General features: G+C 36.0%; 1 long non-coding RNA gene across 1 annotated transcript; it reads left to right on the forward strand.

Annotated features, from left to right (window-relative positions):
- Positions 1-6512: 6512 nt before the first annotated feature.
- Positions 6513-22204, forward strand: LOC128042602 (uncharacterized). The gene is made up of 2 exons (XR_008198090.1): positions 6513-7232; positions 21841-22204. It is a non-coding gene; the product is annotated as an uncharacterized LOC128042602 (long non-coding RNA).
- Positions 22205-24583: the final 2379 nt, after the last annotated feature.

Here is a 24583-nt window from a genome sequence, read left to right on the forward strand (position 1 = left end):
TCTAGTGCTTTACAGTAATTGAAAACAACAGTGCACTGCGGTTGTTTGCCCACTTCATTACTGATTTATTTCGTGTGTAAATAAGTTTTTTTTAATTAAAATAAATCAAAAGGAATTGTAGTGTTGTCGTTGTAGTGGATTTAATTTTTAGACAAGATGTTGATATGTTTACTGAATTTTATAAACATTTTGATGTTTATGTACTTGTTGTCCTTATTTATTGTTGCTCTTGTTAAATGTAGTATTCCAATCATTCAAGTAACAATTTTGTAAAACAACAACCAGACACCAACACATCTTGTTGTGATCCTATGAAAAAAGGAAGCTCAATTTATTCATCACTTAATCTCAACTATGCATCATCAAAACTCTAAATAAGAAAACATGGCATTTATTACTTACAGGATAGGAGCCTTTCACCATCGCTAGTACGAATCGCACTCGATTTAAGGAAACTAGGCTCTTGTAGATGTATTTCAAAATGTGTTTATGTTTTGAAATTCTTCAAACAATGTATAAAAGAATTTTAAAAGTTAAGATGTCACAATTACATATTTTGATTTCACTTGTTTCAGCCTGTGCTTTATAAATTGCTTCGGCATCAAACAAAAAATAGTCTCTCCAGCACATAAATGGTTGGGAGTTTATATTTTCATCATCTTTGGTAAAATCAAGCCTGCCACGTAGACATTCATAAACTGTTCTACCGTATAGTTCTTAGCAGATAACCCCAATTTAGGTTTAATATAGTACATCCTAATAGGGGGAGACCATACTTGTTCAATTTATCTCTTTCAACCTAGATGCCATGAGATTCGCAGATCCTCTAGATGTAGAGCACGCAAAGCTTTGAACCTACCCAAAGATTTGAGAATAATAGAATGCCAGAAAATGAAACAATATTTGAATTATGAGACTTTTATTTTCAGAGAATCATTTTGTTTTAGGTCAGGTTGATTCATAAGGTGTAGAGCAAGTTGTTGTTTGTTGTGCTATTAAAGTAACAAATACAAAAGAAATAAAAGATATTCTTTGCGAACTTTTGAAAGAAATATGAAAGATGGTAGAAAGAGAAATTAAAAGTAAAAAAGAATATTATTTTGAATGTTGAAATCTTAAACTTTAAACCCTTAAACAAAAATATTAAACTAGAAAAAATTTAGAGAGAACTCAAATATAATTAATCCAATATTTTTAATTTTTAAATCTAAGTTTGGAATTGAAATGATGAATTACATTGCTCACTAATTGTAATTCAGATCTGAAACCAATGTCCTTTTCAGCCATCACTTTTTTTTTTTTAGTTCATCAAGTGTGAATTAAATATAATATCAAAAGAAGAAAAGAAACAACTCGAAAACTATCATCACTTTTTGGGGGGTTAAATTATTGATGCCATAAAATGATATCCATTGCTTGATAATTGGGCAACTATTGTTCATCAAACCATTATTATTTTTCACCAATTTGGAACCCCGGCCCCCTATTGATGCACATGAGTCCAAGTTTAAAGAGTTGGTTTTGGTTTGTTTTTTCTTTTTTTTTTTTAGTTTGGATGGTTTTAGATTCAAATTTTTTTCTTTTAAAATATTTAAGTTCAAATTACCTTGTATTAATATATTTATGTGTTAAAAAATTGAAATTTATTTTATCATATCTAAAAAATTATTGAAACCTTCTTTTATATCAATTATTGGAAGAGGGGGATGGGGATAAGAAAAGAAATAAGCCGAGCCCTTAAGACCCCCATTCCATTCCCTACAACTTTTACATACAACAAATCAAGAGATAATAAGAAGTGCAATTTTGCCACCTGTTGTCTCATCCGATGGATTATTAACGAGTATGGAGATTTTAAATTTTTGAAAAAAAATTAGATCAAATTTGGGTGGGTTATTTATGTAGCCAAAGTTTCTTTTTTCATGGGGGTATTGTCACATGGCAAGTGGGCAAACATAGAAAGGAGAATGATAAAAGTAGAAGGTTGGTTAGCTACCATTTCTCATTTCATCAATCAGTCGATAAGAAAGATAAAGGGGCCCCTGCCCATGCTCGACATAAAACCAACTATACTAGTTAATACATATAAATAAACGTAAAATGAAGTTACATCATTTTGACTGCTAAATATCAAAAGACCTTTTGAAAACTTTTCTAGGTTAATGGGACGTGTATACCAAAGGAAGTCTGGAAGTTGGTTTGGTCTACCTTTTAGGCTAATCATTTTCCTTCTGGAAAATTGCAGAAATTCAGAAGAAGACTGGATGAGGATCCGTAGAGACCGAGTGCAGCTTCACCATCTGTACTTGCAGTGAATTCAGTCAAGGATCGGATAAGCATTGCTGTGGAATGGAGGTGATGGTACTTTTATGGAGTAGTAAGGGAATGGAGTGGGTGCTGAGAAGAGAACATACTAAGCTGCCACACTCACTCGAAGGAAACCCAGCAAGGTGCATACCTATTAACACATACCATATATTCCTTGGTTGGAAAACATGATTTATGATTCTCTCTAATTAAAACATTGGAGCCATATTATTAACCACAGATTCAATCAAAGCAATCGTGTTGTTCGGAAGCAAAAGACAAATTTATAGAAAGAGTTATTGAAAGCAAACATATTTTTCTCAACTAAGAAGCACGATTCATCCTAAAATCCAAGCTATTCCCTCCTTTTTCTTTTAATTTTGTTTTATGTATTGTAATAATATATAAAAGTAACTAACGAAAATATCTTTTATTTTTATTATATCACGAAATTCACATTTAAAAATATTTATAATATTTAATTTAAAATTACTAGTTAAAAAATAAAAATAAAATTGTGATAATTATATATTTAATAGACATTGTAATAATTATTACATATTTAAAAATAATGTACTAATTTTAAAATAGAGTTATTATTTAAATAGAATTGACATAAGAATAAATAGAGTTATTCTTCTTTTTTTAACTAAATTTGATCATTAATCTTTCAAAAAGAATCAAATTGCTTTTTTATAGTAATGTTGACTAAAATATTAATTTTCTAGTAATGTTAGCGTGGAAACCTGTGTGGCAATCCTTGTGCACTTCATGCTAACATGGCACTATTTACTTTATATGCCATGTCAATAAATGGTTTAAAAATTAAAAAAATATTCAAACTATAAAAATTACAAAATATAAATCATAAAATTTCAAAAAAAAAAGAAAAAGAAGAAGAGGAAGCAAGAAGTAGAGGTGGATTGTCATGCAGGTCGTTATGTTTAAAAATTTAACATTTTAGTCAGCATTTCATTAAAAAAAACATGAATTCAACTCTTTTTGAAAGGTTGATGGTCAAATTTGACTCTTTTTAAAATATTGAATAGTCAAATTTAACTCATAAAAAGAGAACAATGGCCAAATTGACAAAAGATGTAAATGTTAAGAGCTAAATTTGACATTATGCCAATAGAATTCTAAGCATCTTAATTATCACTTAATTAATATTAGATTTAATTATGTTAATTAATAATCATTTTGAACAATATTTTTTACAAATTACATAAAGTAAAACTATATTGTATGTTAAATATGTTAAAAATGCTTTAATTATTATTTGAAAATTTTCTATTACAATATTTGAATTGGTAAATTAATATATTTTAATCATATTCAATAATTTAAATAAAAATATTATTTTACGCTAATTATCAAAAATATTAAATCCAGTAAAATCACATCCCTTAACACAAAAAATGCTAAGTCTTGAGAAAAGAAAAATAATAAAATTTATATAAATAATAATTATTAATCCTAAAAGCAAATTTTTATTATTTATAATATAAATAAATTATATGAAATTCTAAAAGCTAAAAAAGAGTACATATAATACTTATGACAATTTTGTAATTTTTCATATTATAAAAATGGTGTAAAATTGAAAATTTTCCAAATTTTATATCAAATAAAAATTATTTAAAATAAATAAAACAAGGAAAATAAAATATTATATTCTAAAATTTACTATAAAAGTAATTTTCTATTTTTATTTTTAATATTATGAAATTTTAATTGTTTATAATTTATAATTTTTCTATTATTTCACTTAATAAATGACGTGATAGTGTTAAATGGTATTTGTGCCACTCGTCTATTTGCCATTAGAAACCATTGTGCCACCTCATCATTCACTAGTGTGGAGGAAAATGAAAAAAATTAAAGTTTATTGCATGGAATAATTTTGTCTATACACCTTGTCAAAACCATTTTTTTGATAAAAGGGTCGTCGACTTTAATTTTAAAAATAAAAACGGATACGGGAGTCGCCACCAATCTTTTTTTGATGAGGTGGGATCGAGTCACCTCGAAAAATGGTTGTTTTTAATAAACGGCTTGGATTTATTAAAACAACGCTTTTGGTCTGCGAAATTCAGAAAATCGGGTTCGGAAGTCGATTACGGACGAAGAAGGATTAACACCCTCGTAACGCCCAAAATTGGTACCTAGTTGATTAATTAATGTCTTAGTGTCAAAAATTGAGAACTTTGAACAGATTTAAAATACGATCATTTGTTAAAATATCGCTTAATTTTTCAAGAAATGAGCATATTTCACGTTAATCGAGAAATAGAATTACGTCTTGTAAGTTAGGACACAATGTTTTAAATTCTCGATATGAGAATAAATGTCGTTTTAAAATATATTTGATTATCTCGATTTTAGAAAGAAATCATATTCGTAAGTTAGAACACGATTTTCTAATTCCAAAATAATGAAAATTAATCTCGATTTAAAAATCTCTTTTTATGCATTGTGCGAAAACTAATAACATTTGAAATGTCGTGTACTTAATTTATTCGGTATGGTATAAAAAGCGGTTAAAAGATTAAAAATGTCATGCTTAGCGAATAATGATAGTGCGACATAAATTCATAGTGATAATGATATAATATGCTGAATAAAATATAAAAGATATAATAGTAATAATCTGATAGCAATATGTATAACCAAATAATAATAATGAATGCAATAATATAAATAACGATAATAAGGGCAAAAATAAAGATAAGATAAATAAAAATAAAAAATAAAACAAGCTAATTAAATAAAAAGCAATAATAAATAAATAAACAAATAAAAGCTAAAAGACATTGAATTTAAAAAAATGAGAGTAAGCAAACAAATAAGTAAATAAATAAATATTAGGTAAAATAGTTTTAAAAAATAATGATAAAAATAATAATGATAATAATAATAGTAATTGTTGACACCATTTTTTTGTGAAAACGGGGTCGACTTGGATTTTGAAAAAAAGAATGAAAACGGGAGTCGCCACCAATCCTTTTTTGATGAGGTGTGATCGGGTCACCTCAAAAAGTGGTTGTTTTTAATAAACGATTTAATTTTTATTAAAACAACGATTTTGGTCCACGAAATTTAGAAAACAGGTTCGGGAGTCGATTACGCACGAGGAAGGATTAGCACCCTCGATACGCCCAAAATTGGTACCTAGTTGATTAATTAGTGTCTTAGTGTCGAAAATTGAAAATTTGAAGAGTTTTAAAAATACGATCCTTGAAAGAAACTCGATAACGTGAATTGAAATATAAGATTCTCTTGTTAGAAGGAATATCACATCCAAAGACGTTAGGACACGATACTCTAAACCATCAAAACCAAGATCACCTTATAATTTAATGAAACCATACTTTGAAGTTTTAAGAGGATATTTGGCTATTTAGTCGAATGAGAAATCGAAACCCAAAGACGTTAGGGCACGTTTTCTTGATTTTCCAAACGCGAAATATTGCCTTATTTAGAAAAAACTTTCCTTTTGATGTTTGGTGTTAATGCATGACAAAACAATAACGAATACGACAAGGTAAGCAAAGTAATGTGAGTAACAACAATACAATAGGCAAAATGAAATGACGAAGCGATTACATAAACAACATAAACGAATAAATAAATAGAACTAACATTTTAGAAAAGTGAAAGTGTACATGAATAAAGAAACAAACACCAAATAACAATGATGACAATAAACACAATTATGTAACAATGTGTATGCATGTATAATTTTAAGCCATGAAAATAAGAAATGCATATAAATTATAGAGTATGAAACGTATATAAATACATACATATATAAAAAAATCTGTAAGTATTATAAAATAAAAATGTAAGTATGTGTGTATATATATTTACAAATTGTAATAATGTAAGAAAATATGTATGTGAATTAAAAATATTTTGAGAATATAAAGAATATAAAATATGAAATATAAAATATAAAAAGTATATGTTTTAATAAATGAAAAGTATGTACGTAAATATATATTATAAAAATGTATGAATAATTTGAAATTATTAATATTAAAATATTTTAACATAGATAATAATATATAATATGATAATATATAAATTTAAACCAAATAAATAAAATGAGATAAAAACTTGAGATAAATACTAGTCAATCTAAAGTAGTTTAAAATAAAATAATATACAAAAGAAAATCTTAAACAATAAAAGAAACAGTTTTTAAAATATATAAAAAATTTTAGTGCAAAACAATTTCAAATAAATAATAAATATAAAGGCTTAAACCAAATAATGATAAAATAGCGTATATAAAAAACATATTAAGGACGTGGTTGAAACAGAATAAAAAAAACGGGTCTTAAACTACAAATATATGAAATAGGTGGTAAATGGGTTGAAATAAAAGGCGCCGAGGACCTGGGGGACCGATTGCGCAATATTCCCCGTCCCATATGCGCATAGATTTGCGCGGGACCAGATTGGAAAAGACGCGAAATTATATGACTAAAATTAAAAGAAACAAAAGGGTAATTTAAATGCGCTGGAAAAATTGGAGGGACCAAAGGCGCAAAATTACCACTAGGGCAAGAATGCGCTGGTCACCTCCCCTCAACGGCGCCGTTTTACTTAGTGCATTTAAGCAGAATTTTCATTCTTTTCATTCTGGCCTCTGTTTGTTATATTTTTTTTGTTTCAAAACCTTTCTCCTCCACTTTCAACCGTCCGACCCTCGGGTTCGTTTGCCTCCGGCGCGCCGCCATCACGGCCACAAAGACCGGTGGCCGGTGATGGAGAAAGAGCTCCTAACCTCGGCCTAGAAACATCCCAGAAGGCTAAACCCCCAATCCCGAAGGAGAAAATAAAGGAACCTCGGCGCCTTTGAGATCCGGTGGCCGCGAAGAAGGAGAACCCCTCGCGGGCACGATTTTGGCGCTTCCCCGGTAAGTCCCCCTTCCCCTTTTTATTGCTTTTGATTTTTTACTATAGTTATTTGAAATAGATTTGCAAAAGAAAAAAAATAAATAAAATAAGATCAAATAAATAAAATAGAAAGAGACGAAAAAAGTAGTTTAAAATTAACCTTTTCTATTTTTGTTTCTGAGTTTTTGATTGACTGAGATGTATTCGTAAAATAAAATACAAGGATTCGATTAAAGCTTTTTATAGCCGAAAAAAATGTCTTCTCCTTCTTCTTTAATGTCCATCTTCTTTTTTTTATTGCCCGCATGCCTTTTCACTGTCGTTATACTTAATTTTCGCAGTGTCGACGAATGGCGTGGGCGGGTGATAAGCGAGTCTTGACGGTGACGGCGTCTTGCGCAGATGGAGCGGCGACAATAGCGAGGCATGCGGCTAGGGTTTTTGTGTTTGGCTGAAAACTAGTTTAGTTTTGGGCCATTTGGGCTTTAGGTTTTTTTTTATTTGGGCTATAATTGTTTGGGTTCATTTTTTGTAAATGGACTGTCAAGCCCGGGCAGATTTTGGGCTTTACAGCTGCCCCTCTTTGCTCATTGTCGTGCAATAGGAATGAAGCAAAGACTTTTAAGAAAGGTCAAAATCGCCCGGTCTCGTCGAGTCTTGACTTCTTGGTGCTTTTCTTCTTCAAGTAGCCTCTTTCCAGTCCACTGTGTCTTATTGCCCTAATCCACTCCACTATACTTCAGAGAGATACGATTTCAATCTATTCGTTACAACTCCATGGGGATGAGATTTGTGGTTTTAGTCTACTCCCCTACTGCTTAGGGAGATAAGACTGGATTCGATCTGCTCCACTGCTGCTTAGGGAGATAAGATCTGTTTTCTTCGATCTACTTCGCCACCAGTATGGGAAGACAAAATCTGCATCTTCGATCTACTTCACGCCAATACATGAAGATAGGACCTGCTATCTTCGATCTACTTCACGCCAATACATGAAGACAAGATCTGTTTTCTTCGATCTACTTCACGCCAATACATGAAGACAAGATCTGCTTCTTCGATCCACTTCACGCCAATACATGAAGATAGGACCTGCTATTTTCGATCTACTTCACGCCAATACATGAAGACAAGATCTGCTTTCTTCGATCTACTTCGCCACCAATATGGGAAGACAAGATCTGCATCTTCGATTCACTTCACGCCAATACATGAAGACAAGATCTACTTTCTTCGATCTACTTCGCCACCAATATGGGAAGACAAGATCTGCATCTTCGATCCACTTCACCCCAATACATGAAGATAGGACCTGCTATCTTTGATCTACTTCACGCCAATGCATGAAGACAAGATCTGGTTTAATAACTTCAATCCATCCCACTGCAACTTCAGGGGTATAGGATCTATTCTTTTGATCTGTTCTCTGGGGAACATGACCTATAAAATCAATTTTATGGACCTAGTGTTTAGGATGACATGATCAGAATGGATCAAATGCTTCTAACTAGATGTGTATGAATGATATTTGCAGAATGTCATGAGAATGATCCCTTTTTAAATGCTTAGGTTGTCATTACTCGAAATTTATTAAAGGTTCTATCACCGATGCCTTCTCGTTCAGCTGGTATCTTTGACAGAAAAACCAAGGAAATAGTTGCAATTTAGACTATTCTTCCTCCAAAGGCTTCTAACCCTTAAGTTTGGTGGGTTCTAAACAATAGTCTGTTTGGTCCTCGTACTATTTAGAAGCTTTCGAGTAATATGTAGAACTTCTTACGCTTGAATATTACCATCCGATGTCGTTATTTTAATGAAAATACTTGAAAAGATTATCAAAATGGACAAGATAAAATTTTCCGAGAGCAAAGCTCGAAATGAATAAATCAATCAAGATAGCAAATTTTGCTGAGATATATGATGAAAAAGATTATCACAATGGATAAGATGGAAATTTATTGAGAGCAAAGCTCTAGATGAACAAATAGCAAATTTTTCTAAGATGTAAAATGAATAAGATAAAAGCAGTGCCCAGGATATCGCAGACATGAGCTTCTCGCACAAACTTCTTGAGGACCCTTTTTGAACTTGATATGTGTTTAGAAGTCCTAAAAGACTTTGCTGATGCCCCAAGATGTAGCATCTCTCCTTCCTGTTAATTCAGAGAAGACAAGATTACCGTATGCCTCATCTTTGATCAAAAATTTGAACTGCCCATTCCTGGGTTTTCAATTCAAAACCCTTTTGGTCTCAAGGTGCCCTTTGCGGGTTTTCGTCTTGGCCTCTCCCTTTTTTTTTAGGCAAAGTACCTCTTTACTGAATCCGAATTCACAGGATTGGGCAAGCTTTTGCCATCCATCTCAGTTAAAATTAATGCCCCTCCCGAAAAGGTTTTTTTTACTACATAAGGTCCCTCCCAGTTTGGCATCTACTTTCCTCTAAAGTCCTTTTGTATGGGAAGGATCTTCTTCAGTACCAAGTCCCCTTCAAGGAAGTCCCTGGGACGAACTTTCTTATTGTAAGCTCGTATCATTCGCTTCTGGTACATTTGACCATGACGGATAGCCTTCAACCTCTTTCCTTCAATTAGGTTCAGCTAGTCATATCGGGATTGGATCCATTCTGCTTCGTCCAACTTTAGTTCTGATCAAACTCGAAGAAAGGGAATTTCAACCTCAATTGGTAGCACCGCCTCCATTCCATAAACCAAAGAAAATGGTGTTGCCCCGGTGGAAGTCCTGACAGACGTTCGATAAGCATAGAGGGCAAATGGTAACTTCTCGTGCCAATCTTTATAGGTCTCAGTCATTTTCCCCACAATCTTCTTGATATTCTTATTTGCCGCCTCCACCGCGCCATTCATTTTTGGACGATATGGTGATGAGTTGTGGTGCTTGATCTTGAATTGACTACAGACCTCTGCTATCGTGCTATTGTTCAAGTTCAATGCATTGTCAGATATAATCCTTTCGAGCATTCTATATCGACATATGATTTCCTTCTTTAGAAAATTGCTGATGGCTGCCTTTGTGACATTGGCGTAAGAAGTAGCTTCTACCCACTTAGTAAAGTAGTCAATCACTACAAAAATGAAACGATATCCGTTTGAAGCCTTTGGCGATATCGGCCCAATGACGTCCATGCCCCACATGGAGAAAGGCCATGGGGAAGTCATGACATGAAGAGGTGAATGAGGCACATGAATTTTGTCTCCATAAATCTGGCATTTATGACACTTCTTAGCATATTTGATGCAATCTCCTTCCATGGTAGACCAATAATATCCGAATCTCATGATTTGTCTGGCCATTGTGAAACCATTAGCGTGTGTTCCACAAACACCATCATGGACTTCTTCCAAGATTTGCTTGGCCTCCACAGCGTCCACACATCTTAATAGCACCTGATCCTTTCCTCTTTTGTACAGGATCTCTCCATCTAAGACGTAGTCACTAGCCAGTCTCCTCAACGTTCTCTTGTCATTCTCAGTTGCTTGGTTTGGGTATTCGCAATTTTTTACGTATCGTAATATGTCCTGATACCAAGGGTTGTCGTCCTTTTCTTCTTCCTCGTCAATGTTACAACAGTGGGCTGGAGCATCATAAATGCTCATTTGGATAGGCTTCACATCCTCTGGTCTATTTACTTTGATCATGGAAGCCAATGTAGCCAAAGCGTCGGCCATCTGATTCTCATCTCGTGGGAGATAACAAAAAGTGATGTCGTCAAACTCCTCAATCAATTCTAGGACGAGCTTTAGATAATTAATCAACTTAGGGTCTCTCGTTTCCCATTCACCTTTGAGCTGATAAATTACCAATACCGAATCCCCATATACCTGAAGTACATTGATTTTGCGTTCCATAGCCGCACGGATTCCCATGATACATGCTTCATATTCCGCCATGTTATTTGTGCAATTAAAATCTAGTTTACTAGTGAACGGATAATGATCACCGTCTGGAGATACCAAGACTGCCCCAATCCCGTTGCCCACAGCATTTGAGGCTCCGTCAAAGTTTAATTTCCAAGCATTGCTTTCTTGTGAGTTTGTTTCAGCAGTTGCCACATACATCAGATCCTCATTTGGGAAATCGAAGTTCAAAGGCTCATAATCATCCAATGCTCTACTTGCTAGAAAGTTATCACGCTCCCTTTTACAGCCTTTTGATTCACATAAACTATGTCAAATTCAGACAATAGAATTTGCCACCGGGCCATCCTTCCGTTTAGAGTAGTTGACTCCATCATGCATTTCAAAGGGTCCAACTTTGAGATTAACCAAGTCGTATGGTATAGCATGTATTGCCTCAACCTCTGAGTAGTTCAGACCAAGGCGCAGCATAACTTCTCAATTGGCGAGTATCTCGTTTCACATTCAGTGAACTTCTTGCTGAGATAGTAGATTGCTCTTTCCTTTCATCCTGACTCATCATGTTGGCCGAGCACACACCCCATAGAATTTTCGAATACTGTTAAGTATAGTATTAGTGGCTTGTCCGGGCAAGGTGGCATTAATACTGGGGCGTTAGACAAGTAATGTTTAAATTTTTCGAAAGTTTTCTGGCACTCCTCATCCCATACACCTGGATTGTGTTTCCTAAGAAGACGGAATATGGGGTCACATTTCGCAGTTAATTGTGAAATGAATCGAGCGATATAATTTAGTCTTCCTAGGAAACCCCGAACTTCTTTTTGAGTACTTGGTGGAGGTAATTCTTGTATGGCTTTAACTTTGTCTGGGTCAATTTCAATTCCCTTTTTGCTGACTAAGAATCCTAGCAACTTTCCTGATCTAGCCCCGAAAGTACACTTGGCTGGGTTAAGTTTTAGCTGAAACTTCCTTAACCTTAAAAATAGTTTTCTCAAAACTTGCACGTGTTCCCCTTCTGTTCTGGATTTTGCGATCCTGTCATCAACATAAACTTCTATCTCTGTATGCATCATATCATGGAATAATGTTACCATGGCTCTCTAATACGTTGCTCCCGCATTTTTTAATCCAAAAGGCATCACTTTGTAGCAAAACGTCCCCCACATCGTTACGAAGGTGGTCTTCTCTATGTCTTCAGAATGCATCTTAATTTGGTTGTACCCGGAGAAACCATCCATGAAAGAGAACAGTGAGTATCCGGCCGTGTTGTCCACTAAGGTATCGATATGGGGCAATGGAAAATTATCTTTGGGACTGGCCTTGTTCAAATCCCGGTAGTCTACACACATTCGCACCTTCCTATCTTTATTAGGAACAGGGACTATATTGGCTACCCATTCTGAATACTCGACCACCTGTAAGAAACCAGCATCAAATTGCTTCTTAACTTCTTCTTTTATTTTTAGCAAGACATCAGGCCTCATCCTTCGGAGCTTTTGTTAAACTGGTTTACATTCTTCCTTTATAGGCAGTCGGTGTACCACGATATCAGTACTTAACCCGGGCATATCTTGATAGGACCATGCAAAGACATCTTTAAACTCTTGAAGCAACTCAACAAGGTCTCGCCTTGTTTCCTTGGTAATGCCAGCGCCAATTTTCACATTTCTTCCCTCTTCTAAGCTCACGACTTCTACTGATTCCTTATAAGGCATGATTTGTTTTTCTTCTTCCTCTACCATTCTTAACAAATCCGGAGATAAAATGCTGTCTTGGTCATCTTCAAAATCCTGAGGATCATCCATACTCATGTCTTGTTCAAATAGGGACTCTGAGTTAGTAACAGCGTCGCTCATCTCGTTGATATCTGAAGACCTGTTATTGGGACAAAGGGAGGCCCAAATAAAAAGAATCTAAGAATACTTGTATGCATAGTATGATTATAAATGGAATGAAAAGAATGAAAGAATATTTGCTCAAGGTGAGACTGAATGATAAGTTTCCATTGAAATGAAGTTTTAGATATGTGCCTTTTACAAAATATTCTTATTACCCCTAGGCTTAGGGCAACAAGTGTTCTGAATATTACTCTGAATTAGTTCTAAATGTTACAGAGATCTCTTCTGCAGTCCAGTTGTTCAGAACACTTCCAGGTTCGTAAGGGCGAATGCCCGATAGATTTCTTTCTACCCTCTCCTCTTCAGATATGGCATTGATGTCCAACCTTCTGGTCCTTCCTTCAGTAACTTCGTTCTTTCCTTCGGGGTAGACAATTCCCTCTGAAACAAATGTCTTAGATATATGGGGAAAGGTCATTGGTTCCCATTCGGTTTCCATCCCGCTCAAACGTGCTCTTCTTTTCTCTCGCTTTTTCTCCAATTCCTTCTTTTTTTCCCTTGCGTCAGGCTTGTACCCCAAACCATAACGGTCCTGTTTGTTAACCAAGATCGGTACTCTGACCCATCCCTAGAGGTATTTTCCAAGTCCTCTTCTCGGCAACGCTCCCTTTCCCATTGTTAGCTGCAAACCCATTGTCGTAGCTTTGGATATTTTAGGCGCTGGAATTTTACTCCCCTCGATGACAAATGTTGCGTTTACGAATTCTAATGATCGGAATGAACATTCTATCGTTTCACCATCGACCTCTATATATGGCGCGTCACTAGTAACTGATGCGATGATGTCTTCTTCTGCACCTATAGTTACTAATCGGCCCTCTGTTACTAATTTTAACTTTTGGTGGAGTGACGATGGTACAGCCCCTGCAGAATGGATCCAAGGTCTCCCCAATAGGGAATTATACGAAGGCTTAATATCCATCACTAGGAAATCCACTTCGTATGTATTTGGGTCAATCAAGAGGGGGATCTCTATTCTTCCCATTACCTTCCTTTCAGTGCCATCGAATGCTCTCACTATATTTTGGCATGACTTCATGTGAGAGCTATCCACAGACAGCCTGTTTAAAGTGGACAGGGGTAAGACATTCAATGCTGATCCATTGTCAATGAGTACCCCTGGTAGTGTGCATCCCTTGCAACGGGTAGTGATGTGCAGAGCCTTGGTAGATCCTATACCCCCTGGCGGTATCTCATCTTCATTGAAGAAGATGAAGTTGTCGGCATTTATATTGTTAACCAGGCGATCTAACTTATTCACTGAGATATCGTTAGCAACATAAGTCTCATTTAGTACTTTTATCAACGCATTACGATGTGTCTCTGAACTTAGAAGTAACTCGAGTACTGAGATGCGAGCCGGTTGCTTATGCAATTGTTCCACCATGCTATACTCGCTATGCTTCAAGAATTTTAGGAATTCTCTAGCCTCATTTTCAGTCACTGGTTTGTTAACATGCGGTTCAATTCTGGCAGTCTTTGTTTTATCCTGTTCAACCGCCAAGGCTTTTCCTTTTATAGACTCCCCTTTTGTATTTGCCGGGTCGTAGCGTTTTCCACTGCACGTATAGAAGCCTGCGTCATTACCCTCTTCTGAAGCATTTATCGGGTTCTCCTCTCCCGGGATCATCACATTGCAGTCATAATTCCAAGGAACCTTTTTGCTATCCTTGTAAGGAAATGCTACAGGTTTTTGGATTATGACCCTGGGCGCCAGTTGTATGCCAGATCCTGTGCCTCTTGGCCTTGAAATAATCACTACTGGGCGATTTTGGGTCTCTCTCATAGGTCTTTCCTCCGAGGCATAGACTTCTTCTTCTTCTAGTCCTTTGATCTCTTCATAAAATTCCACCTCTTTGTTGTTCATCAGATTTTGTACCATGACCCTGAATTCAGTGCAGATTTGAATGTCATGGTCCTCTTTAGCATGAAACTCGCAGTACGTCTTTGTTCCTTCGGGCATTTCCTTTGAATCTTGTTTGATGAGACATACTTCTATCATTTATCTCCAAACCCAACTCAATGGGGTTTTTATCTCTGTAATGTCGGCTTTGATTCTCTTTCTCCCACCTTCGATTATTGCGTTTACCCCTTTATCAGAATGATTGGGTAACGGATTCGCTGCTACGTTTGGTCCTGATGGGTTGTCAAACTTCACGATCCCCATCTTAATGAACCTTTCCACCGCCTTTTTAAACCCAGTGCAGTTCTCAATTGAGTGCCCTGATATCCCTGCATGGTATTCACATTGGGCATTCATGTCATACCATTTGGGATATAGAGGTTGCATGGGTTCTAGATAAAATGGAGATACTATGTGTGCATCAAATAGCTTCTGATACAGTTCCCCGTATGTTATTGGAATGGGCGTGAATTGAAGTATTTCTGTGTTAGTCCTTGTATTGGGCCTTGTGTTGGCTTCCTACTTTGAGGGGCTTGGTGACCAGTGGTTATCATTTTTGGAGGGCCAACAGTAATCGGTTTTGAATGGCTCTTGCTATATGTGCTTACGTTGTTTACTTCGTCCTCTTTTTTCCTTGGGACTGGTCTTTTGAAGTTTTCTCTCGTGTCAATTTTATCGCTCCTTATCGCATTCTCAATCATTTCACCGGACATTACCATATCCGAGAAGCTCTTGGTAGCACTCCCCAACATATGGTTGATGAATGGGGCTTTCAAAGTGTTGATAAACAGCATGGTGGTCTCCTTTTCCAAAAGGGGTGGCTGGACTTGTGTTGCCACTTCTCTCCATCGTTGGGCGTATTGCCTGAAATTCTTGCTAGGTTTTTTTCCATATTTTGTAACGTAATTCGATCGGGTGTTATGTCCGTTACATGACTGTATTGCTTCATGAAAGCTTGCGCCAAGTCTCTCTATGAACTAACTTTAGCACGACTCAGCTGGTTGTACCACTTGGCTGCAGATCCAATCAAACTGTCCTGGAAGCAGTGGATTAACAGCTGATCATTGTTGACGTATCCTGTCATTCTTCGATAGAACATGGTTATATGAGCTTCAGGACAACTAGTCCCGTTGTATTTTTCAAACTCCGGCATCTTAAACTTAGGTGGGAGTACTAAATCAGGGACCAAGCTCAGATCCTTGGCGTCAACTCCACAATGATAGTCGATGTTCTCCATGGCTCTAAATTTTTCCTCTAGCCATCTACATCGGTCCTCCAGTTGTTTTGGCAGGTCCATTCTTTCCTTTTCTATTTCTGCCACGTCGTCGAGATCCGGGACCACAGGATTAGTGGGGTTATCCCCGGGATTAGAACCCGAGCCCGTTTGAAAATGTACTGGTATCGAGGCACCAGCCAGATATTGAGGTCTAATGGTAACTGGTACCCTCTGTGGGTACATCTCTGGTTGTGCTTGGATGTTAGCAGGGTCATCGTGATCCTCTCCAGCATCAACTACAGGGTTTTTTCCTTTGTCATTCCCTCCAGCTAATAACTGCTTTAATTGGTTCATCACAGTGTTCTGGGATTCTAACATGTCCTGCTAGATTTTTTCTAGTCGTTCATGCATCTGATCTTGCATCTCCCGTTGTAACTGTTCCAATCTTTCCAGCCTTTGATCCATTGATTTTGTTTGGCGACGAGTACCGTAGTGATATTTGATTATATTTTTGTTGGTTTCCAGGGTAACTGTCATAATTTAATTTTATTAGGGTCATTTTATGAAACTTATTACATATGATGTAATGCAAATGTATGAGATGAATGTAAAAAAGAGGCATTGATTCGAATTCAATTTCATTAGAAAACTCAACTAAAAAGTAAATTTCTTTACATAAAATAGATTACATATACGGCTTCGCCTTGATACCCAAAGCCTTAACCTTCCTAAGAAGCCAAGCTAAATCTCGACCTCGGCTTGATTCTGACTCATATTTTAAACTTAATACATCGGCCTGAACTGCTAATGTTTGCAGATGATCAGCTACTTCCCGCACTTGAGTCACGGCTTCACCCATAACGTAATCTCTATCTGTAATCTGACTTTGAGAATGATGGAATTGCTTTTGCCATTGATCATTACTCCTCTCAAGAAGCTCCATTCGCAGCTCAGAATTGTGCAATGCGTCCTCAAGCTCCCCTATCTTTCCTTTCAGTTCTTCGATCTTATTTAAACTTGCTCTTAATTCGATCGTGGAGTTGCGACTACGGTACGAGTGAAGTGACTTTTCTAGCTCTGCCACCTTAGCCTTTAATCCCGCTTTCTCATTTCGGCACTCTAACAAACCTCTTTCCAAAGCATTTTCTCGAGCTCGAGTGTCCTGAAATTTCTTTTCCCACTGATCGGCCCTATTCTTTTCCTCTTTGATCTCTTGTCACCACTGCTCCGACGTTTTACCCAAACTGGCAGTTCTCATTGACAATCGCAGCTTCTTGTAATCAGTTTTTAGACTATCCAGATCCTCTTCAGCCTTGTTCTTTCCCTTCCTTAATTTCTCGGCTTCTAGCTTGTGGATATCGATGTCTAATCCCAAATGCATCTTTTCTTCTTCTAGCTGTTCTATCCTCTTCCCCAACTCAGAATTTCTTTTTTCAAAGTCTTGTTTGATGATCTCTAATTCTGACGGAGCTACTTGTAGATGTTCCTCTATAGACTGAACGCAATCTTCCCTCGGCCTAGGGATGTTGTCATTGACCCTTTTACTCCACCACCCATAATATTCGGGAGTTGCCATCGCTCCTACAGTAAATCTTTTCATTCGGTAAACTTGTTTCCAAGAGTTAGATATTTCTCGAGTTTTTCTCTTGTAGTTTTCATCCTTATAAGAAAACTCACACTGAGCCAGCCCTTGTGTTGCTGGTATGAACTGTCTCGATCTATATTGTCTTAATACGAGTAAAGGGGCATAACCAACAGCTCCCCAGATTCCAAGCAAAGGGACCCAGTCGAAGTCCCCACATCGATATAAGATCTCATCGGGTACCATCTAAGGAGCTTTCCATTCAACGTCATCCTCCTGAAGATTTTGGAGAATCGTCATCCACTTCTCTTCCGTGATGTCGTCTCGTCTTGGTGTAGCAACTTGTTCCTTTAATGGGGAATAGTTTTCTGAGAAGACTTGATAGGAGACATTTTCCACCTTCCAAAAGTGACTATGGAACCACACCAATAATAGTTGTGCGCATCCGATGAACCTTCCCTCCCCTACTCTTCGACATGCGCTTAGAGATCTGAAGGTTTCTGCTAAGATTGTCGGGATGGGCGTGACCCCTTTACTAAGTCGATCGAACAAATCAGAGACGGCCTCATCTATGTGCCCTAAAGCTCTAGGGAATATTACCAATCCATAGATACCCAGAGCGAAGACATCAACTCTTTTCTTCACATCAGGGTGTACTAATACTAAATCTCGCAAGCTTTTCCAAGGAACGCATTTACTGTCACCTTTCTGTTGGATTCGGGAAGCGACCCACTGTTCACTCATCCCTGTGATGTTCATCAATTTTTTTAATAATGTCGGGACACTAGCAGCTCTAGAATAATCCTTGTCAACTTGAATCTTTGGACACCGAAGCAAGGTCGTATATTCTTCCACAGTGGGTACCAAGTCCACTTTTCCAAAAGTGAAACAACTGTAAGCAGGATTCCAAAACTGGGCCAGGGCTCGGAATAAATGCTTGTCCACTTTGACACTGAGTAGGTAAGGCAAGTCACCATAGTCACAGTAGAACATCTGCTTGGTCTCATCGTCCCATTGATCCCATAGTTCCTTCATTTCTCGAAGATCGTTTTGGATTACGCTGATACGGGTGAAGTCCCACAATTCTGACACGTACCCCTCTGCAAGACTATCGCCTTTCTCTTTCCATATCGTCTCAGCCCACATTCGTACAGCTGCATTATCTTCTACTTTATCAAGAAATCTCTTTTCCATGATAAACTTTCTATCTATACTGAACGTGAATCGACACCTCTTTTAGAATGGAAATGCCATGCAATCATAAACAAAGTAAATCAGTATTAGACACAGAGCCAGGATTTAAAGTAAACGATAATAAATAAAGCGTCTATTTGGTAAGTACTAGGGTTTGGGCGTAGCTCAATTTTGGTAGGTTCTTATGGCTCGCTACATGTGGTTTGGTTCTAAAGCAAGGGTACCCGAACCAGCAGATTCCTCAATCTTCACACATTATAGGCTCATACGGACTGAGTTCAGTTCAGGGGAATACATTTCCCTATGGCCATACGGAGATGAAAATCTCACGAAGACATAGGTACGGATGTATCCCGGAAGTGATTCACTATCCCATGCGGAGGTGAAAACCTCACGAAGGCGTAGTTTCTCACTCCCACTTAGAAGGGTGTGACCCACGGTCATGCAATGCAATGTGCAGAAATATATCAAAACTTAAACCAACACAACAAATATAAAACCACAATGATGAAGATCGTAATAAAGACGAATGAAATGCAATGAAAGGATCGTAAATTTAAATTAAATTCTCGATTTTTGACAAAAAGACAAAAAGTAATCAACATGTGGCTTGACTCTCTTATTTTAGACATCCCCAGTGGAGTCGCCAAGCTGTTGACACCATTTTTTTGTGAAAACGGGGTCGACTTGGATTTTGAAAAAAAGAATAAAAACGGGAGTCGCCACCAATCCTTTTTTGATGAGGTGTGATCGGGTCACCTCGAAAAGTGGTTGTTTTTAATAAACAATTTAATTTTTATTAAAACAACGATTTTGGTCCACGAAATTTAGAAAACAGGTTCGGGAGTCGGTTACGCACGAGGAAGGATTAGCACCCTCGATACGCCCAAAATTGGTACCTAGTTGATTAATTAGTGTCTTAGTGTCGAAAATTGAAAATTTGAAGAGTTTTAAAAATACGATCCTTGAAAGAAACTCTGATAACGTGAATTGAAATATAAGATTCTCTTGTTCCGAAGGAATATCACATCCAGCACGTTAGGACACGATACTCTAAACCATCAAAACCAAGATCACCTTATAATTTAATGAAACCATACTTTGAAGTTTTAAGAGGATATTTGGCTATTTAGTCGAATGAGAAATCGAAACCCAGCACGTTAGGGCACGTTTTCTTGATTTTCCAAACGCGAAATATTGCCTTATTTAGAAAAAAACTTTCCTTTTGATGTTTGGTGTTAATGCATGACAAAACAATAACGAATACGACAAGGTAAGCAAAGTAATGTGAGTAACAACAATACAATAGGCAAAATGAAATGACGAGGCGATTACATAAACAACGCATAAACGAATAAATAAATAGAACTAACATTTTAGAAAAGTGAAAGTGTACATGAATAAAGAAACAAACACCAAATAACAATGATGACAATAAACACAATTATGTAACAATGTGTATGCATGTATAATTTTAAGCCATGAAAATAAGAAATGCATATAAATTATAGAGTATGAAAACGTATATAAATACATACATATAAAAAAAATCATAAGTATTATAAAATAAAATGTAAGTATGTGTGTATATATATTTACAAATTGTAATAATGTAAGAAAATATGTATGTGAATTAAAAATATTTTTGAGAATATAAAGAATATAAAATATGAAATATAAAATATAAAAAGTATATGTTTTTAATAAATGAAAAGTATATACGTAAATATATATTATAAAAATGTATGAATAATTTGAAATTATTAATATTAAAATATTTTAACATAGATAATAATATATAATATGATAATATATAAATTTAAACCAAATAAATAAAATGAGATAAAAACTTGAGATAAATACTAGTCAATCTAAAGTAGTTTAAAATAAAATAATATACAAAAGAAAATCTTAAACAATAAAAGAAGCAGTTTTAAAATATATAAAAATTTTAGTGCAAAACAATTTCAAATAAATAATAAATATAAAGGCTTAAACCAAATAATGATAAAATAGCGTATATAAAAAACATATTAAGGACGTGGTTGAAAGCAGAATAAAAAAGCGGGTCTTAAACTACAAATATATGAAATAGGTGGTAAATGGGTTGAAATAAAAGGCGCCGAGGACCTTGGGGACCAATTGCACAATATTCCCCGTCCCATATGCGCATAGATTTGCTCGGGACCAGATTGGAAAAGACGCGAAATTATATGACTAAAATTAAAAGAAACAAAAGGGTAATTTAAATGCTATTGGAAAAATTGGAGGGACCAAAGGCAAAATTACCACTAGGGCAAGAATCTGTTGGTCACCTCCCTCAACGGGCCGTTTTACTTAGTGCATTTAAGCGAATTTTCATTCTTTTCATTCGCCTCTGTTTGTTATATTTTTTGTTTCAAAACCTTTCTCCTCCACTTTCAACCGTCCAGACCCTCGGGTTCGTTTGCCTCCGTGGCGCCATCATCACGGCCACAAAGACCGGTGGCCGGCGATGGAGAAAGAGCTCCTAACCTCGGCCTAGAAACATCCCAGAAGGCTAAACCCCAATCCGAAGGAGAAAATAAAGGAACCTCGGCGCCTTTGAGATCCGGTGGCGAAGAAGGAGAACCCTCATGGCACGATTTTGGCGCTTCCCCGGTAAGTCCCCCTTCCCCTTTTTATTGCTTTTGATTTTTTACTATAGTTATTTGAAATAGATTTGCAAAATAAATAAAATAAATAAAATAAGATCAAATAAATAAAATAGAAAGAGACGAAAAAAGTAGTTTAAAATTAACCTTTTCTATTTTTGTTTCTGAGTTTTTGATTGACTGAGATGTATTCGTAAAATAAAATACAAGGATTCGATTAAAGCTTTTTATAGCCGAAAAAAATGTCTTCTCCTTCTTCTTTAATGTCTATCTTCTTTTTTTTATTGCCCGCATGCCTTTTCACTGTCGTTATACTTAATTTTCGCAGGTGTCAGACGCGTGGGCGACTGGTGATAGGCGAGTCTTGGACGGTGACGGCGTGCGGCGCAGATGGAGCGGCGGCAATAGCGAGGCATGCGGCTAGGGTTTTTGTGTTTGGCTGAAAACTAGTTTAGTTTTGGGCCATTTGGGCTTTAGGTTTTTTTTTATTTGGGCTATAATTGTTTGGGTTCATTTTTTGTAAATGGACTGTCAAGCCCGGGCAGATTTTGGGCTTTACAGCTGCCCCTCTTTGCTCATTGTCGTGCAATAGGAATGAAGCAAAGACTTTTAAGAAAGGTCAAAATCGCCCGGTCTCGTCGAGTCTTGACTTCTTGGTGCTTTTCTTCTTCAAGTAGCCTCTTTCCAGTCCACTGTGTCTTATTGCCCTAATCCACTCCACTATACTTCAGAGAGATACGATTTCAATCTATTCGTTACAACTCCATGGGGATGAGATTTGTGGTTTTAGTCTACTCCCCTACTGCTTAGGGAGATAAGACTGGATTCGATCTGCTCCACTGCTGCTTAGGGAGATAAGATCTGTTTTCTTCGATCTACTTCGCCACCAGTATGGGAAGACAAAATCTGCATCTTCGATCTACTTCACGCCAATACATGAAGATAGGACCTGCTATCTTCGATCTACTTCACGCCAATACATGAAGACAAGATCTGTTTTCTTCGATCTACTTCACGCCAATACATGAAGACAAGATCTGCTTCTTCGATCCACTTCACGCTAATACATGAAGATAGGACCTGCTATTTTCGATCTACTTCACGCCAATATATGAAGACAAGATCTGCTTTCTTCGATCTACTTCGCCACCAATATGGGAAGACAAGATCTGCATCTTCGATTCACTTCACGCCAATACATGAAGACAAGATCTACTTTCTTCGATCTACTTCGCCACCAATATGGGAAGACAAGATCTGCATCTTCGATCCACTTCACTCCAATACATGAAGATAGGACCTGCTATCTTTGATCTACTTCACGCCAATGCATGAAGACAAGATCTGCTTTAATAACTTCAATCCATCCCACTGCAACTTCAGGGGTATAGGATCTATTCTTTTGATCTGTTCTCTGGGGAACATGACCTATAAAATCAATTTTATGGACCTAGTGTTTAGGATGACATGATCAGAATGGATCAAATGCTTCTAACTAGATGTGTATGAATGATATTTGCAGAATGTCATGAGAATGATCCCTTTTTAAATGCTTAGGTTGTCATTACTCGAAATTTATTAAAGGTTCTATCACCGATGCCTTCTCGTTCAGCTGGTATCTTTGACAGAAAAACCAAGGAAATAGTTGCAATTTAGACTATTCTTCCTCCAGTGCTTCTAACCCTTAAGTTTGGTCAGTTCTAAACAATAGTCCTGTTTCAGGTCCTCGTACTATTTAGAAGCTTTCAGAGTAATATGTAGAACTTCTTCTGCTTGAATATTACCAGTCCAGTAATCGTTATTTTAATGAAAAATACTTGAAAAAGATTATCAAAATGGACAAGATAAAATTTTGCTGAGAGCAAAGCTCGAAATGAATAAATCAATCAAGATAGCAAATTTTGCTGAGATATATGATGAAAAAGATTATCACAATGGATAAGATGGAAATTTATTGAGAGCAAAGCTCTAGATGAACAAATAGCAAATTTTTCTAAGATGTAAAAATGAATAAGATAAAAACAGGTGCCCCAGATATCGCAGCATGAGCTTCTCCGCACAAACTTCTTGAGGACCCTTTTTGAACTTGATATGTGTTTAGAAGTCCTAAAAGACTTTGCTGATGCCCCAAGATGTAGCATCTCTCCTTCCTGTTAATTCAGAGAAGACAAGATTACCGTATGCCTCATCTTTGATCAAAAATTTGAACTGCCCATTCCTGGGTTTTCAATTCAATTCAAAAATTTATTGCTTTTGATTTTTTACTATAGTTATTTGAAATAGATTTGCAAAAGAAAAAAAAATAAAAATAAAATAAGATCAAATAAATAAAATAGAAAGAGACGAAAAAAGTAGTTTAAAATCAACCTTTTCTATTTTTGTTTCTGAGTTTTTGATTGGTGAGATGTATTCGTAAAAAAATACAAGGATTCGATTAAGGCTTTTATAGCCGAAAAAATGTCTTCTCCTTCTTCTTTAATGTCCATCTTCTTTTTTTATTGCCGCATGCCTTTTCACCGTCGTTATACTTAATTTTCGCAGTGTCGACGCGTGGGCGGCCAGTGATAAGCGAGTCTTGACGGTGACGGCGTCTTGGCGCAGATGGAGCGGCGAATGGGCATGCTTGGCTAGGGTTTTGTGTTTGGTGAAAACTAGTTTAGTTTTGGGCCATTTGGGCTTTAGGTTTTTTATTTGGGCTATAATTGTTTGGGTTCATTTTTTGTAAATGAAACATCAAGCCCAGAAAGATTTTGGGCTTTACAAGTAATAATAATAATATTATAAAAATAAGATAATAAATAAGTAAATAAAACACATATACATAAGACTAAATTTAAGGATTATAAAAGTAAAAGAAATAAAATAAATTAGTAAAAGAAATATTAAAATTTAGATATAAAAAGATAAATAGTGGATATAAAAATAAAATAATATTAACTTAAAGAAAAATGAAGAATAATAGACAAATTAATAGACAAATAATAAAATAAATTAATCAAAGGACTATATTGAAATCAGAATGAAATTAGAGGCAAAATTCTTAATAAATTTAATGATAAAATCGAAATAGG

Source organism: Gossypium raimondii, chromosome 7 (assembly GCF_025698545.1).
Source record: "Gossypium raimondii isolate GPD5lz chromosome 7, ASM2569854v1, whole genome shotgun sequence".
Taxonomy (NCBI): domain Eukaryota; kingdom Viridiplantae; phylum Streptophyta; class Magnoliopsida; order Malvales; family Malvaceae; genus Gossypium; species Gossypium raimondii.